Here is a 19,084-nt window from a genome sequence, read left to right as displayed (position 1 = left end):
ATTAATGAAGTAGTGGACAATATTGCAATATTTTTCGTACCACAAAGGTCAACGATTTTAATTTCTTTTTTTTTTTTCTCTCTCTCTCTCTCTTTTTTCTAGGGAGACGATTGTCCTAAATCAACTAAATTCCAGCGAAAACTCTTCCGTCCAATCTCCTGTCTCGATTATCTGCTGAAAGGAGCCTCAAAATGTGGCGTCTACAGACTTTACGATAATGGCGGAAACAGTTACCCGGCTTACTGTGATCTCAAGTCCGAGCCTGGAACTGCATGGACCCTAATAATATCCTGGAGTACTCTAAATCGTAAGCTGCCCGCGTTTCGGAAGATTCCTTTCAGGTACAACTCTCCAGTGAACGAGAACGCACAGAATTGGAATCTGTACCGCCTGAGTTTGGCACGAATGAAGTCCCTACAGAGTCACTCCACTCACTGGCGAGCAACATGCAGCTACCCGACCCACGGCGTCGATTTCAGAGATTACGTTCGGGGAAGCTTCAAGGACTTCAACATTGTGGATGAACTTGTTACCAACAAATGCAAGAAAGTTGAATACATCAACATCCGTGGACACATCGGGATCTACCAAACGGTACCTTTTTGGCAGACCGCTAACAGCCTCTTCCTGCATACTGACAGTACATACCCTACCTGTCAGTTTAGGCCAAAGGCGGGTTCAGTGAAAGAGGAAGACAACTTTGGCTTCTATGACTACATCAACCCAAAGGTCCGCTGCACACAAGGAAGCCAATCTACCACCCAGTGGTGGTTGGGAGCTCATCTCTGATGCGTTCACAGATGTAACAGCGTGCTAAACGGGGTCGCAGCATTTCACCTAGAACTTGATTTGACACGACTTGTAATCCGTAGATGATAAAGATACGAAATTATGTAGTCTTTCAGTAATACATTAATAAAGATTTTGCTAATCAACCCAGAGCGTGTGGAATCGATCATGTTGAGTGGAACAAAAAAGAGTGATAAAAAGAAAGAAAGAAAAAGATTGGAAAATACGAGTGACGAATGAAAACTTGTTTCTACCGGGCAACAGTCAAATGAAAATTATTTTTATCACAGAATTGTGTACTTGTGAAATGTCCCTCATATAGAACTGACCAGTAGCGTATCTAAGGAAGGACCAACAGCGCCCTAACTTCTCACTAACGTCAACACAACATTTTTATGTTCAAATTTAAGGACCAAAGGTTGTTTCCGCAACCATCGTAAAATTCTCAATATGAGCGCTTGTCTTTATTCATGTTGGACTTGTTGGCGGGGCGCTTGATATTGGAGAGCATTTTGCGGCTTGACAATGAGAAGAACTTAAATTAGCGTGAAACACTAAGCTAACAGCCTAAAACAGCGGGCTAAAATAGTCCATTCTTTCAGCTCTGGTCTGTTGGGTTTATCATCGAAGATAACAGGGATTTGGGGCCCTTCTTAGGGTTGGATTATTTTCGGAGGGGTTTACACTCAGAGTTTTGGGGAACTTTCATTCTTTCCGTATCCTTTTTTTTTTCTCAGTTTTCTCCGATTCCACCACTCCCTTTTGTATAACTCACTCCTTATATTTGAAAACTATACACCCCCTCACTCCCACCCACCCCCCCCCCCCCCTCACGATTTCTAAAGGACTGAGGAAGAACAACGCATGCGTCATAGGACAATGTTGTTCTCCCTCAGGTTTACAAGTTGGTACTACCATTGCAGTATTGCTTACTTCACACCAGTTTAGACGGGCGATATAGCGACGCATCGGTCAATTTACAACCAGGATGCTTCTGCTTCTGCTTGCAACTGCTTCATACGTGTAAAACGATCTTTATATTTGAAAGTTAGCTTCACGTTTGGTTTTCTTTATAACTGGTTGAAATTGTGGCCGAGTTTCCTTAGCCAATCACAAATCGTAGCAAGACAAAACCAAAGTAAGCAAAATTATTTTCGACACCAAGTTGAAGACCACTTTCAAAACATTTAGTTTAAAAACAAAGCCTTGAAACAATTTTTATGCTTCTAACAATCTATTTTATTATAAATAATTATCACCGCTACCACTGCACTCAAAAATCGCCTCCAGACATGGAAGATACGTCACCAAACGTATCCTGATCAACAGAAACGTGTGCCGAGCTTTCTTCATGAACACTGTTATCAACTGACGGTAGCATAACTTGGATTTTAGTTGGCTGTTGAGGTTCAATGTCTTCTTCATCAAGTTCAACAGCTCTATTACTTTCTCCCATAAAGCCTAATCCATCTTGCTCGCTCGTGAAAACATTTTTCTTCCCTTCCTCTCTGTCGTTGGCAGTGGGAAAAGAAACATCAGTGCCGAGCGTTCCCGGAAACAAATCCGAAGGATGAAGAGAACGCTCCTCGTGACTCGGCTCTCCGTCGGCATTCCTCGGAGAGACTTCGAGTACCGCCGAGGTTTTAGTGTTCTTCATATCCACAGGTTCGTCATACGAAGTGAATTTCTCAGGTAAAGGAGGAGGAAGGTTCCCAACAGCACCGGACGGCTCCCACACTACCACTTCACCGGAAGAGAGTTTCCTTGGGACTGCAAATAACAAAGAAGTGAAAAATTGTTACCTGATGTACTTGTTTTTAGTCGCACTTTAAGCTGGTTTGTTGTACTATATAAAAGCAACTTGGATTAATAGTACTCCTCTTCACTATCCTGGATGGGATGCTAGTCCATTGCAGGGTTATCCCCAGCAATATGTCGCCGATACCCATTTATACACACGGGTGAAGACAGACAATGTGGAGTAAAGTAACAACACGACAATGCTGAGAAGAGCGACTAAGATAAAAAGTACTACTGAATAGCTTTCAGTTGAGAAGTCTAACCACAGACTCAACTTGTTTATTTTTGTCTTTGTTGACTCCTGGAATGAAAGGGGTAATCAAGAACAAAATTCAGTGAACGTCCTAATACTAAGAGATTTGCCTGGATGATTATTCTTAAGCAATTCTGATAAATAATTATAAACTAGCGCCAACAGTATCACTCACCTACTTCACCAGGTTCCTTTGATTCAGTCTTTCTCTGACCTCTACTAAACATGCGCAGATGCTCTGTTAACAACTCTCCTTCGCTGGTGCTGTTATCAGCTGGCGGTCTGTAATTCTGAATGCAGTTCAACAGAACAGCCATTGGATCTCGAGGCCTCACTTCACCTGGCTCTCTCTCACTAACATCAGCGATAGAATCCTAAAAAGGCACAATTTACTGGTAAAACATATTTCAATTTTAATCCGCACAGGGAAGGTGAGATAACCTTAGGTCTTTGATAAAATACCAAAATGTCACCATTTAAATGCTAAGTACTTTCCTATGGTGTTATTAACGATGCTATACAAGATGGTTCTTCTTGGATTCTGTGGCTGAAATTCTAAGGAGTGACCAATAAACAAAATAAACGAATAAATATTGTTATTCACAGACAAAGTTTTTGTATCTAGTGTCCTTTGTAGACGTTATTTTCCTCCTGGGCCTGTCACGGGCTGCATGTCTTTGTTCACGGTCACTATCATGGTCTGATCGAAGATGGGCTCTGGGCTGCTGTTGTCCATGCTGAGGTTCGCGTATTCTATCCGTTGGCACCGCGTTTTCTCCGCGGTCTGTTCCGGGCTGCTCCGAACCTGCTCTGCCCACGGTAACAGCGTCCGGCTCAAATGTGTCTTGACTGTCGGAGTCGTCACACTGAACCGATTCTCTACACCCGTTCTTAAACAGCTTCCAATCCGCGTAGTTCCTGGTACGAATTTTCACATCGTTCTTGGCTGTGATCATGCTTCCCTTGACACCAATAACCACCATTGGGTCCGGGTCATACAGCGGCGTTAAGCTGTGTTTCCGTTCTTGTTCGCACAATACCGTGTCTCCGACTTTGATTTTCATCACAGCTGTATTTCTTCTCTTATCCGCGTACTGCTACATTTTCAGTTTCCGTTTTTTGTCGTTGTGGCGGATCACCGTGTCGTCCGGATGTTTAGGTTGTCGCTTGACCTCTGGGAATTTTCCCCGTAGCTCCCTTCCAAACATGAGTTTGTTCGGGCTGACTCCGGTGGTTGCATGTTCAGTTGCTCTGTATGCTCTGACTCCCCTGCGCACTTCATCCCTCACCGGTTTGCCTTCCAATGCAGCGATCCGTGCAGTCTTCTTTATTCTCTGCATAAACCTTTCGACTTTGGCTTCTTCCCACCCTGGTGTGACTTTCCGGTGCTTGAACCCTTCTTCTTGTGAGAATTCTTCAAATTTATGGCTGTTGAAAGGTGGACCGTTATCCGATTTGATCTCCTCTGGTACTCCATATGTGTCAAACACCCTCTCGAACACCGGGATGGTTGCCTTTTCACTAGTGGATCCCACGAATTTGACCACTGGGTATCTGGAATATTGGCATAGAATACGAGGGCGAGGTCTCCATTAGCCATAGGCCCGCAAAAATCCACGCTGACCTTATCCCACGGTCCACCAGGTAGTTCAGTCATCTTCAGTGGCTCGCGACGTGTTTGGGGTGTGTTAGATTGGCAGGCGATGCAAGTGGACACAAACATGTCACATTGGGAGTCCATTCCCAGAAACCATACATGTGCTCTCAGGAGCCTGTGTTTTATCCGTACAAGCCCTTGATGCCCCTCATGCGCTATCTCTACCATCCTCTGTCTAAGTTTTGCCGGTACGACAACCCTATCCCCTCTCAAGACCATCCCGTCTACTATGGTGAGTTCATGGAAAATGTGCCTGTATCCCTGTATACTTGAAACCTTTGTGTCTATCCAGCCTTGGTTGATACACTTCTTCAATTCAACTAGTGCCGGGTCTTCATCAGTAGCTTCCTTCACTTGGTCTCTGGTGACAGCTTTGGGCGTGTTGCACGTCACAACGTAATTTACATAATGGCGTACCTCCTTAGTCGTTCTCATTTCGAACTTGGAACACTCGAGGAGTGACACAGGGTGCCATGAAGTGTAGTCAGATATGTTTTCCTTTCCCGGGCGGTACTCGACCACGAAGTCATAGTCCATCATACAGTTGACGATCCTTTGGACACGGATCGAGGTCGTGTGCGTGGGTTTGTTGAACACACTTTCCAGAGGTTTGTGTTCTGTCACAATCTTAAAGGGTCTCCCGTACAGGAACAGATGAAATTTCTTGCAACCGAAATCACCGGCCAAAGCTTCTAACTCGATCTGTTTCCGGTCTGTGAGGCTCCGACTAACATACTGCACGATTCGCCAACACTGCTACCCCGGTTTCTCTGCGTGAGGGTTGCGGCCAGCCCCACAGGGCATCCGATGTGGAGCTCGTGTTCCGCCTGGGGATCAAAGTATGCTTGGACCGTATCGCTACTAAGCATGTCCTTGAGTTCCTCGAATGCTTCAGAGTGTTCTTGCTTTCACTCGAATTTTCCCGTAACTAGTTCACCGAGTTTGCAGGCAGCCCTCTGATACCGGCTGGCTTCCATGAATCGTGAACTATATCTGACTGTACAGAGGAATGAGTTAAGTTCCGTGGCATTTCTAGGGCGTTCCGCCGACTTAATGGCTTTCACCTTGCACGGATCTGGCGATACTCCATCTTTCGAGAACATCAAGCCATAGTAAACAACGCGATCTTTTTTAAATTCACATTTCACTTTGTTGAATGTCACATTCTTTTCGCCATTCTTCTCAAGGAGCGCTTTCAGGTTTGCATCGTGTTCTTTTGTGTCACGCCCATGTACAATGATGTCATCACTAATGTTAAAGACTCCATTTAGGTCGTGAGTCAATTCCTCCCTGATCGTCTCTTGAAATATCTCTGCTGCTGATCTTGTGCCATAGTTCAGCCTCTTATATCTGTACAAGCCAATGTGAGTCGAATATGTCGTAATGTTCTTCGAGCTCAAATCAAGCTCCAGTTGGTGGTATCTCTTGCTCATATCCAGGTGCGAAAACACAGTTGATCCGCTAAGTTCATTGACCACGTCGTCTATCGCGGCGTGCTGGGTGTGTCTGCGGGGTATTGCTTGATTTGCCACGCGCATGTCCACGTTCAGGCGTATTTGGCTCTGATCCTTCTTGGGGGTAACCACAGGTGGTGACACCCATCCCGTTGGCTCGCTGACCTTTTCAATGATGTCTTGGTCAATGAGATGTTGTATTTCATCTTCCATCTTTTGACGTACGCTGAACGGTTGTCGGCGTGGTGGCTGTGCGACCGGCTTAAAGTCGGGGTCTACATTCAAATCGACCAGAATTCCCTTTAGCTTTCCAATTCCTTGGAACTGGTCCTTGAATTCCTCTAAGATTTCTTTTACATTGTCGGTTTCTTCAGATTGATTGCTTTCCTTTGCAATCGCATTGGTGACCCGAATCATTCCAAGGTCTCTTCCGTCTATGTAACTAGGCAACGGTGCGGTCTGGGTATCTCCTTTTATTAGCTGCCACGTGACCACTTTCATTTTCGTCTTAGATTCCGTAAGCGCTTCAAAACAACCCAGCACCGGTAGCGTGTTTGCCTCTGAAGCAGCCCCGTACGGCTTTATTTGGCATCTTGATTTTCTGATCTTTACTCTTTTGTCCAGGCCGAATTTCTTGAACGTTGACTCATCTATAGCGTTGACCGTAGCACCGCTGTCAGGGAGTACCGTGACGCCAACGCCACTAATTAGCACTTTCTTTAGGGGCCTATTGTCCGATGGTCCCATAGGGTTTACCTCTTGCAGAATGCACGTGGACCCTTCGTCACTGCTGTCAGACGACGTGTCAGATCTTTGCTCGCCTGCTTGCCCTAGGTCCCTTGTGGCCTTAACTTCTTGCTTGCTTTTACACCATTTCGCAAAATGGTTTCTTCTCCCGCATCGTGCACACTGCTTTCCAAAAGCCGGGCATTTTCTTGATCCACCTTGGTGCGGCCAATGTTTCCCGCAGTTAAAGCACGATTTTTCCTTCCTTCTATCCGCTGTGATTTTATCGACTTCTTGCTTGACGGTAACATCATTTGGCGCTTGACTCTCTACTTTCGTAGCGTGTTGATCGACGCTTTCGAGGCCTCTGGCGTATTTAAGAGTTTCGACTAACGTTAGCTGGTCTTGTAACAACTTTCTCCTCACCCTCTTCGATTTACCGTTCTCTATCATAGCCATTAGTATCTCAGTATCTAACCAGCCTGCCGGAAAATCACAGTGTTCACCTTCTGCTGTGAGCTTAGAGATGAACGAATCCCAGGTTTCGTCTTTGCCTTGTTTGATGCAACGAAATTTGTGTATATTGAACAGCCGGTTTTGCGATTCTTTGAACTTGTTTAGTAGCGCGTTGATGGCTCCGTCCAGATCCGTTCCTGTGTCACCAAGCTGTTCAAAAATATCTCGAGAGTGCTTTCACCAATCGAATCTAAGAATAACGACCGTTGTTGTGCCTTGTCTGTGATGTTGTAGGCTTTCAAGTGGTTGTCTTTGAATCGTTTAGCATATTTTACAAAACGAGCGTAGACGTTTTCAGGGTCTTTCCGAACATCGAATTCGGGAAATTGCTTGTATCCAATGTTGACGGCCATTCCACTTTTATCCTCGTCGCCAATTTAATGTCCTTTAGTCATATTACACGCTTAATAATGGGCAACCATTAATGCCCGTTCGGCGTTCTGCTTATACTAATCTACATAGTGCAAAACGTGACAATATATATTGTGAATACATAATGTTCCCGCCACCCCACGCGTCCAGGCCCTCCACGCCATCACAGTACTAATATGTTGTTGTATAACTAAGCTCCAGGTGTCTCTCATTTTTGATTATGCGGAAAGAATCCTAACGAAAGCAACTGAGCAGTACTTTCTTGTGATAACGTTTATTGTACGGTGTATGAAGTGGTTAAAACTTCTGAGTTTTTTGGTTGGAATCCGAAGCCTGATAATACTGACCTTCCAAACTTTTTTTCCAGTGGTTCTTTAAAATTGATAGCAATACTCGTTGAAATTTTTAAAATACTGTAATTTTTTATTTCTCCTTGACAATGGCGTCATGAAGACACCGAAACGTCGGTTTTTATCGTTAATTTTTGCTTGTCTCTGCATTACCAAATCTTTATTGATAAGAACATTTCAGACGAGTGTAAAAAGCACAGAGGCATTCGCCAACGGTTCGTGTTTCTATAAGGGCTTTTATTTTCTCAATTTTTTATTAAGTAAGTGTAAGTGTTTATGATTCTACCTAAGAAAGGAAAGTTTTTTCTTTGAGTGGATAAATACCTGTAGAAACAGCCATTAACATTTCTTGTTTATTTATATCTCATAAAGATGTACGAGTACTCAGAAGCACAGAAAAAGTAAGAAACAAACTTATTAAAACTGCCAGCAACTCCCAGTCCAGCCTCCTCACTTTCTGTCACGTTACCCAAAGAGACAAGGGCGAGAATACCTCTGACATGACAGTAGTAACCAATCTCGTACCCAGAGTCCTCAGGCTCTTTGGTCAGCGGTTAGTCGCCAGGAGAGACGCTGGGGACATCGAATTTTATTACCGCAGGAATTCTGCGGTAAAACAAATGGAAACCGTTACGGAGCAGCCAATCAAAAATTTTGAATTTTTTCGATGTCCCCAGAGTCTCTCCTGGCGCCTAACCGCTGACCAAAAAGCCTGAGGACTCTGGGTACGAGATTGAGTAGTAACCAACAAAACAAATGAGCTCAGCCAACTTTAAAGTAAGGATATATGACAAAAATAAGTCAACAAAACTACCACACAGAAGTTAGTAACGAACAAGAAAGCTCACAAGTCCACACGCACCAGGCAGCAACTTTGTCTGACAAGAAGCATTTCAAAAAGTGTCTCCTGTGGTTTCAATTTGACTTGTTCTTCATAGCTTACCCAAGGCAGGTTTATCTTATTTAAGGTACTCTTGAATGTAGCAAGAACCACTTGTACAAACAGCAGCAAAGTGTAGCCGGATCTTTGTGTAATCAGGATCAGCAATGTTGAATAAAACGTAAAATCAAACGCAAGGCTGATCGGACAGCTAAAATAATTGGTTAGTGTTGTCTAACCGAAATATTGGGCAATAAAATTATTTTAGTTGTCCGATCAACCTTGCATTTGATTTTACGTTTTATCTTATTTACTCCACTACAAAGATTCATATTTAACTTAATCAAAGCAACAGGCATTACTTCTCTGATACTCTCGGTGTCTCTCAGGGTGCTGGCCGAGCTAACCTGGTACGGAGAATCGCTGACCCCGCTGCTACTATCCCGGTTGCCATGGTTACGTCCTTTCCCGACTTCTCCGCGTTGTAAGATACTACTGATTGCGGCTCTCGCGAGCTCATTACGGCTATCTAAGAACAACATAATACTCTAGAATACATGATGAATAAATGATGTGATTTATTAACAGGAATAGTTTGACGTCCTAAATATAAAAGCCACGATATGGAATTTATAGATTTATAAAGCCCTAGTTTTAAATTACGTCGGATTGCGATTAGAAGTCCTTCTTTGCTCAGATCCATCGCGAGAACGGACATCTAAAAAATAAGTCAGTAAACAAGCTATGCTAAAATAATTGACAGCTGAAATACTACTCTGAATGCTTTAAACACTTGTATCAAAAATACAATAGTCTGCATGCGCATGCGTATCAACCATTTGCCTGCCCTTCCCCTCCCCTGTGCTGCAGGTTTGTTTCGTTTTTAATTTGGGGGTCCCTCTCTCCGGAAACTAAGGTTTCGTTCGCCTCGCGCACGCGTCACTTACCTTCTCAGCACAACATTTGAGACCTACGAGTTTTTCCTACGACTTTTTTGCAATAGACAAAGAGTTCGAGTGAGTGAACCAGTATCATTTTGGCGGTGAAACGAGAAAGCCGTCGTTATTTTACTACAGGGTTTGGAGAGAACGGCGTGGTGGCAAAAATGAATCCTTGTCTCATCGAAACGTAAGTGATCTCGTCTTTTTGGAATTCAGTGCGTCGCTCACAAAGAGTAAACTAAAACTCCCGGGGTATCTCTGTTGTTACTACTTCGCTACAAACTTCAAGTCTTATTCGTAGTCGAACTCGTGACTAGAATCTAATGGTCTCTATTTACTTCTCACGCTGAAGCCTCGTCTTCTTAAAATTTCATAAAGTCAACAAAACTCATATTTTTTTTGTTTAGCTTGCGAGCAAGCTCTCTAATAAGGGTCTCACGCGAAATAAGTCTCGGGTGAGACCAAATAGAGAGCGTACGTGTTTCCTTGTTCTAATTTGAGCCAGAATTTATGGTGGGTAGGCCCGAGGGGCGAGGGGAGGGGTCTTAATAGAGACTTAACCTGTAACTAAACCGATCTGAAAGTCAATCGGAATGGATGTAAAACGAGAGATTGTGAAAAGAATTTAGGAATTATTTTTAAGTATTTCTCGTTCATTTAATTTATTCTTTTCTATCCGCACAGAATTAAGCAAGTGTAGACGAATCTATGTCCAAACGACATTGACTGTCTTTTTTTCAACAAACCTAAATTAGCATTTAATCATTTAATAGTATTCTGAACGTCTGGAAAGTAGTTGAGAGCCTCTGAGGCTGCCCCAATTTCCCGTTTTCTGCATTCTAGGCTTAATTTTAATCCTTTCTTTATCCACTGCAAACTGAAAAGGTAATCAGGTGTATTTTAAGAAAATGACTTCGTGAAATTCATTTTTTCTTCTACAGACAAATGCTTCAATGTTTACTTTCGAAACATGTTCTGCTCGGAAATAAAATAAACAGAAGCAACTGACCCAGTCGCCTGTTGAATAAATACTAAGATAAGGTAGCTCCCTTAAGACAATTGAAATGAAATGTAGACTTCCGGTGCGAAAGAAAATCGGTTTTAACGAACCTTTTGACATTTCACGGAATATAAGGCTATCCTGTCTTGAACTTCCCGTCGCTTGATCTCGAAAAAATGATCTTTTCTTACTTTGGAGAGTTTACTGACATAACGTTTTCCCGGAAAGCCCAATATCATTTTGTGCATAGTTTAAGACACAATTTTACTTCCAGGAAAAATGCTCCGTGTAAATACTGGGACATGAAAAGACTCTGAGGCCAACTGCCGCCTTGGTGATTTACACAGGCCAAGAGAACAACTCATTTGATTTGGAGGGAGCCAATGTTTACTTTTATAATAATAATTGAGATCGGTTTTCCATCAGAATCAAGAAAATAGTTCATGATGTTCAGGTATGAAATGGATTGTACAGCGTCTCCCCAGTTAGTTGTACTGTTTTTACAAATTCCTTTGTTTTTGTAGTCCAGTGTAATTTTTCAGCTGCGAAACAGATCAATCGTTATTTTACTTGTGATCCTTAAACAACTGCTTCACTCACCGCGAGCCTCGTTCAGATTTCTTACAATCTCGCATTTCATTTTGGCACTTGCATGTAAGCTTGACGAAGCTGTACCGACTTTCGATTGCTTTATTGTTTAATTTTGTGATGCCAATTCAGTCATCTTAGAAGGAGCAACCTGAAACGCGTGTTTGTAAATTGGAAATTTCATTGAGTGTCTTGAACACAAGCAGCGAAAACATTAAGCCGGGTTTTTCTGTCGGTTATAATAAAAATAAGCTATCGATCATATGGAACAACTGTGTACCCTTGGTCGCTGAATCACTGTGTCGCCATTCCATGTAATCGCGAAAATCTCTAACCGACTCCCTGACCCATTTTATCAACTTGGTATGCGGAAGGTTCTCTTCGGAGAATCCTCAAGACAAGATGAATAGTATTTCGGCCCTCAGACCAACGTGGAAGATCAAATCTTTCCTAGCCTTATAAAATTCCGTACAACGATGTTGCGTACAATATGTGCCCAAATTATGTTGTTCAACAACAACAAAAAAACACGTCGTCTTTTACAGACATGATTGTTTGGCGAAGGTTGAGTGCGAGGTTAATAATGAGGTAGTTAAAAAGTCGCCATACTAATTGTGCTGACCATACAAGCCACACTTTATTGCTTTAACAATATTTAAAAATGCATATAACCACCTCTCATCTTTGCGCTCACAACAAAAAAGTACTTGAGATTTATATTTCGTGTCTGAAGGTATAACTCGGTTGACTTTTACAAGATAGGGATGTTTTGATCACACAAGTGAGGCGTTGTGACAATATGGATTCGCGAATCTCTTGCAACAGTGAAACTAAATGGCAGGAACAGTTTCTCACGAAAATATGCAAACCGTCGATTGACTCAACAACCAAACGTTTTTTAACAGTCATCCAGATGTACCATAATGCTTCAGACTTGCCTACCAATCCTAAAAAAAGAGCTTGTGGTTTGGTCAGCGATCTTTTCACATTGCAAATACACCTGAGAGTAAGAGATTTGAATGCTGCCAAATATGGCGCTAACTGATGCAGGCTTTGTATATAAATCCGATTAAAAATAATTTCTGTAAAAATGGTTTCAAATATCTTCAAACTCAGAATACTTATAAGGTGCTTGGTAAAAGATTCTCTGATCAAAGCTGAGAAATAAAGGTTTGGTGCATGGGAAGCTGACATTCGCGTTTTTTGGTTTCCATCGGACATTCGTGTATAAAGTCCACACGGTACATCAATTTAGAGAAATATAAGGAAAAGACAAAAATTGATGTTGAGACTCTTTTAGAGCTTAGAGATCTTAAATTTGATCAGCCAAAGCTTTTGGCCAAATTTCTTTTGTACTCTTTAGTTTACGGAGTTTGAATATCCCGGCCACAAATTGATTCACACCGAGATAATTTGCGTCGTATTGCTAAATACATGTTCAACTCCCATGCGAATGGTTCTCATTGGCTTGTTGATTCGGACAAACTTAACACAAGCGCAGTTCTCAATATTCCAGCGTGCAGACTTACTTTATTCCTTATTTTCACTGCCAAAAAGTCCCCAGGCCGTAAGAAATTGTTCACTTTTGCTAACGAATTTCTGGTTTTAGCAGAGAATTTTAGCAGAGAAAAGATAAATCAAACGCACTTTACTAATCCTTGGTTATTACTAGTTATTTAATGTAAACAATCCAAACACTGATTCCTCAAATCACTGACTGAACTCAACATGAAAAATGCAAAAATACGGCTTGATCTGAATGAGGTGTGAAATCGTAAGGTGTGATATATAAAAATTTTACTAACATTTTCCAAAATTAGAATATTATATTGAATATTACGTACAGTATACATATATACAACTAAACAATTCATTTTGTAAACATTCGCAACCTTGGAGTGACTAGCTATGCGAGAACCCACCAAATTGACTTTGACAAAATATAGCGGGTGAATCGTAAGTATAGACATACGACTTGTAGCAGCGTATCTCTTTTCTTATGTAATGGGAACTACCCTGCAAGCCAGAGGTTTCCTTTCTGCTTCGGAGCAGAAAAGTGAGACAATCTCTTTCTCGCAGGATGAAGGAGGACTGAAGTTTCAAATTTATTGTTTGCTCCGACTCAAAATAATGCATTCAGTTTTACAGCGCATTAACCAAAAACCTCAAAATCAACGGGAAAAACTTTTCAACAGTCAACAAGAATAATAATGCTTTTCATCAAAAGAATCTTCATTCAGTTTCAAGTTGTCTCTTGGATAAATAAATGATCCCAGACTTAACACCTTGCTTGCCGTGCACTGCTTTAGGAACGAACCATGCACGAAAAATGAAAATGGCAAACTCCGATTGACATCAAGTTGTCACAGCAACAACCGAATTTTTTTGCTTCCTTTGTCTAGTCCACAAAACATGTTAAGTGGAATATGTTTTCGTGTTTTTGATTTATTTACCTGATATTTTGGTGCTACGTAATATAACACATAGCCTAGGCTGCTCGCTTGTTAAGGAGAAACTTGCGGTCAGCAACGAAGCGGTTTCCAAACTCTGTTTCTTTCTTCGAGCTAAATTCAAAACCGGCGTATTACGAGGAAAGCTAACGATGACATTTAAGATAATCGCGGCTTTTATTGGCATCACTTTTCTCGTAAGTGTTTTGTCTACGACACAAAACTATTCATCTGACGATGTTTTCCAGCCTTAAGCGTTAAAAGTTATGTCTGGGTCAATTCCAAAAGCGATCATCCCCCCCCCGGGCAAACCCCCGGGCATTTGACTTTTTTAAAAATGCCTGATCAAATTCCCCTCTATATGGGCCGATTTCTAGGTCAAATGCCCCACTGGTTGGGGCTGAAAAGTCATCGTGTTGGTTTTTTTTTGTACTCGCTAGCTCTGTTTATATAAAAATCAACGAAATTCATACATTAATAAATTTAAAACAATTTATTATTAAAGATAATGCATAACATCACATATGAAACTCAACTAACAGAGAGTTTAACGATATATGTACCGATACTCGCTTTTCTTTTATGTTAAATGTACGTGAAGTTTGCTAATACGTGTGATAACAAGAACAATGATAAAAAACACTATGTTATGAAACCTAGACATGCCAACAAGTCGAGCTTCGAACGCCGAGCAAAGGGAGAACGAAGCTTGAGGGAACTTTGAGGGGGTGAATAAGGGTATGTAAATCCGCCGATCCGCTAAAATCAATGACTGAATCCGTTGATCCGCTCAAAAAATCAACTTAATCCGAATCCGCAAATTGTTTGCCGCGTTAGATGATACGCGAGATACAAGGCGACTTCAGTTGTTGGAGTTGCGTTGCGTGATATTGTGTTTTAGCGTTGAGGATGACTATCAACGAAATATTTATGTAACCAACGTCTGTATCGAAACAAAATCTTGCAGATACGAGAAAAAGAGCAAACTTGAACTTCCTAACAACCAAAATCCAAAATCCGGGCCCCAAAACTGGATAAAACCGCGATCCGCTGTGATCATAGGATCCGCAGATCCGTTACAATTTTGCTCTGAATCCAGAATCCGGGCTAAAATATATACCAAATCCGCCGATCCGTAGACCTATTCACCCCCCTCGAACTTGGACATACCACTAAAAATGAGAAGCGAAGGGCAATATGTAACCCCGCCATGCCAAAAAAAATCTCAGATATATTTGTTATAACGCTTCTCTATGGTAGTATTAAATGGCTTACTACATTAAAAACTGTTTGACGCAAAATATACGCGTAAATTCTGGCTGTGAATAAAGCATTCCGACAATTTATGCGACCGCTGACCAGCATTTTTTCGACGGGTCAAATGCCCGATGGGTCGGGTTTTTATTCGCGTCAAATGCCCCACTATGTGGAGCCGAACAGGGGTCAAATGCCCGGGGGTCGCCCGGGGGGGGGATGATCGCGCTTGGAATTGACTGATACATTATGACCAAACTCAAAATGTTAGGAACAAAACTCAAACCGGCAAGCGATGCACGGACCGAACCCTGAAAGGAAGGAAATGACCGTTTTATTTAGCCTATTTTAGGGCTTAATACGCTTGTCTATAGTTTTGCTTAGTAACGCCGCATGACCAAGAAATATCACTTATAATTATATTATAATTCCTCACGCCGTTTACCGTTTTAACCTACAAAATCACAGGGATCTCAGGATCTCAGTTATTCGATGGAGAAAATCCCGTGACTGATTTTACTGCAAGAATATGATCTTCACTCTTCAACTGTCTAAGTTTCAAATCTTTCTTCATCTTCTAGGCACTTGCAGCAGCTGCTGAGCACAGACGGCACAAACGAGTTCTTACACTGGGATGCAAGGAAAAATACTGAAAATACTTAATTCCCACACTGATGTTTAAGTTTTGAATTTTTCTTCTCAAGGGAAAGCTCACAAGTTTATCTATTTTTATAATTGCAGTCTTTTAGCAAAAAAAAAATAAAATAAAATAAAAATATGATCGGGATTTCAAACTACATCACTTGCAACTGGGAAAGATTAAACTCAGAGCAATTGCAATCTTTTCTTTCCTTTTTTTTATTTTCTTTTGCAATAAGACATTCCGGCCGACCACGTTGATCCCTGAACTCGCTCCACGCAATGTCAATGTTTGAACTGATCTGCACATTACTGGGAGTCGTGGACAATATTGCGATATTTGCCAAAAACGTCAACGATTTTAATTATTTGGTAGTGTTGCTTTTTCCTTTTTCTAGGGAGACGATTATCCTAAATCAACTAAAATCCAGCAAAACTCTTCCGTCCAACCTCCTACCTTGATTATCTGCTGAGAGGAGCCTCAAAATGTGGCGTCTACAGGCTTTAAGATTATGGCGGAAACAGTTACCCGGCTTACTGTGATCTCAAGTCCGAGCCTGGACCCTAATCATGTCCTGGAGTACTCTAAATCGTAAGCTTCCGGCTTTTCAGAAGATACCTTTCAAGTACAACTCTCCAGTGAACGAAAACGCACAGAACTGGAATCTGTACCGCTTGAGTTTGGCACGAATGAAGTCCCTACAGAGTCACTCCACTCACTGGCGAGTAATATGCAGCTACCCGACCCACGGTGTCGATTTCAGAGATTACGTTCGTGGAACCTTCAAGGACTTCAACATTGTGGATGACCTTGCCGTGAACAACAAATGCAAAAAAGTTGAATACATCAACATCCGCGGACACATCGGGATCCACCAAACGGTACCTTTCTGGCAGATCGCTAACACCTACTCTCTGCATATTAACAGTGCATACACGGGCTCCTGTCAGTTTAAACCAAAGTCGGGCTCGGTGTCAAGTGAAGACAACTTTGGCTAATACGGCACAGCAAACCCAAAGTTCCGCTGCACACAGGACGGCCAATCTACTACCCAGTGGTGGTTGGGAGCTCATCTCTAATCTGGCGTGCGTTTCTCAAAACTCCCGAGAAGCTCCCCGTAAAGCCCCCGTAAACGATTTCTGGTGTTTCTCAAAGCGCACGAAATTCTCGGGCCCGAGAAAAGTCACGTCATTTTCCCCCGAAAAATTACGGGTGCTTGCGTGCTCCCGAGAAAAACTTTTTTCGGGTTAAAATCTTATCGAAAAAAATGGCCGCCGCTGTCGGGGCACTTTTGTTGCCAAATCGCGAAAAAAGAAATTACGATGAAAGAACGGTGTTGGACGGAATGCGAAGAAACGAGGTTGTGGAGCGCTACAGGTTGTCACCCGAACGAATTAAGTGGTTGATTAATAAGTTAGAGCCGGAATTAAGACGCAACACAAACAGAAACTTTCCACTGAGTGCGGAGACACAGGTTAGTGAGTTTCTTTTTATTTATTTACTGGTCATTATAACTTGTGAAAAAGCCGTGTCACAGAGGGAATTTGTATTGACACCGGTTGTCAACTCTTTCAGGTATTAACAGCCTTGCGTTATTACGCAACCGGAAGTTTCCTGAAAGTTATCGGAGGCGCAAGTCGTTGTGTACACACAATATCGAATTGTTTGTGTACTTTCGCCAGGGAATGGATAAAGTTCCCCACGACAACGGAAGAGTTAAATGTAAATACATATTGACTTATTAATAGTTACTGTGAGAAAAAAACCTTTTAAATTAATCGGACACCCGGTACTCCACATGCCCATTTCATACGAAATTTACAAAGATAAAAAATTGTACGCACAAAATAACTTCCTAGAAGTCTAAGTAATTTTCACGGATGTTGCCAAAAAAAAAAAATGCTATGAAATCACGAATCTAAAGCGATTTGGTTTCCAAAATCCTGTTAAATCGCCAAAAGTGAATTCTCGCGAAATATCGCCCTTCGAGAATTTCAAGAAATAAAGTTTTGCTGAGTTGTTATTTTTCACTGTTCATAGTCGGGAACAACCATAATTCATGTTTATTTCCTAGAGGGTATGCGTTGTTACACAAAAAGACGGGCTAAAACAATTTACTATTGAAAAATTTTCAAGAAAAACAGACACTGAAATAGCACTTCTACGAAATACGAACTGTTTTCTCGGCGGTCCGCATCTTGTTATGGATTTGGAATTATTGGTAGCTGTTGTGGGTCTGGCACGTTACAGAACTTGCCGTTTACAAGCGTTTTAAAACTACTAATTTATTGAATGCTTCCCAAGTCCCCAATTCGTCTGTTAGTCAAGGGCAAAGCCAAAAATCTTTTCCATAATGGCGGTAGCTTTGTGTGTAAATACAGCCTTTAGAACATCATGATCCAAGCAGTAAAGTTGTAAAGGCAGCACAACACTTTTTTTTTAATAAATCTGTATGTCACTTGTTTACTTGCAGGAAACCATGAGAAACTTTTACACACTTGCTGGTTTTCCCAAGGTAATTGGGGCGATTGATGGCACTCTTATTCCGATTCGAGCCCCATCAAAAGAGGAGCATCTCTACGTGTGCCACAAAGGGTACCATGCAATCAATGTCATGGCAGTCTGTAATGCAGAGATGAGATTCACAAACCTTGTCGCCAAATGGCATGGCTCAGCCCACGACTCAGCCGTCTTCAATGCCAGTGCATTGCAACTGCATATGGAGACAAGGGAAAAAGGAGGATGGCTGCTAGGGGACAGGGGGTATGCCCTACAGCCCTATCTCATGACCCCTCTAAATCCTGAGAAAGTGAGCACCCCCGGTGAGCAGAATTACCAGCGAAGCCACACTAAGACACGGAATGTTGTTGAGAGGTCTTTTGGATTGTTGAAACAAAGGTTTCGTTGTTTAGATTTTTCTGGGGGGGGCATGCAATTTTCTCCAGATCGCTGTTGCAACATTATTGTTGCAACAGTTGTTCTCCATAATATGTGTATTGTGGACAACACCCAGCTACCAGCAGGCCTGGCAGTTGATCGCAGGGATGAGGATGATGAGGATGAGGATGCCAATCAAACTGCATCAAATGAATCGGGCACCGCAAAACGCCAAAAAATAATCCAAGATGTTTTCTCATAAATAATGCATGTATCATAAGACCCTGATTATAATCCCCCCCCCCCCCCCATTTATTATTTACATTAGTCCACCTTGGTTATAGGGCATTCTTTTTCGAAACAAAAATTTGCATTTTTAGCCCCCTACCCCAAGTTATAAGCACCTCCCTTCCGCTTATAGACCTATCTTTATGTATAAACACACTCTCCCTTAAAAATGTATGGTACAGTAATAGCCTACATATAAGAACCTGAATTTTTCAATTTAGCCTAAATAGGTTCTTATATAAATGGTAT

General features: G+C 41.9%; 1 protein-coding gene and 1 pseudogene across 1 annotated transcript in view; both read left to right on the top strand.

Annotated features, from left to right (window-relative positions):
- Positions 1-19,084, top strand: part of LOC146489505 (uncharacterized) — an 88,950-nt gene that overhangs the window by 18,784 nt on the left and 51,082 nt on the right. The gene's annotated exons all lie outside the window — the stretch shown is intronic.
- LOC146489510 (uncharacterized) lies at positions 13,331-16,749 on the top strand (annotated as a pseudogene).

Source organism: Pavona decussata, unplaced genomic scaffold, assembly GCF_977016875.1.
Source record: "Pavona decussata unplaced genomic scaffold, jaPavDecu1.1 SCAFFOLD_6, whole genome shotgun sequence".
In the NCBI taxonomy this organism is placed as follows: Eukaryota; Metazoa; Cnidaria; class Anthozoa; order Scleractinia; family Agariciidae; genus Pavona; species Pavona decussata.
This window is presented reverse-complemented; position numbering and strand designations above follow the sequence as displayed.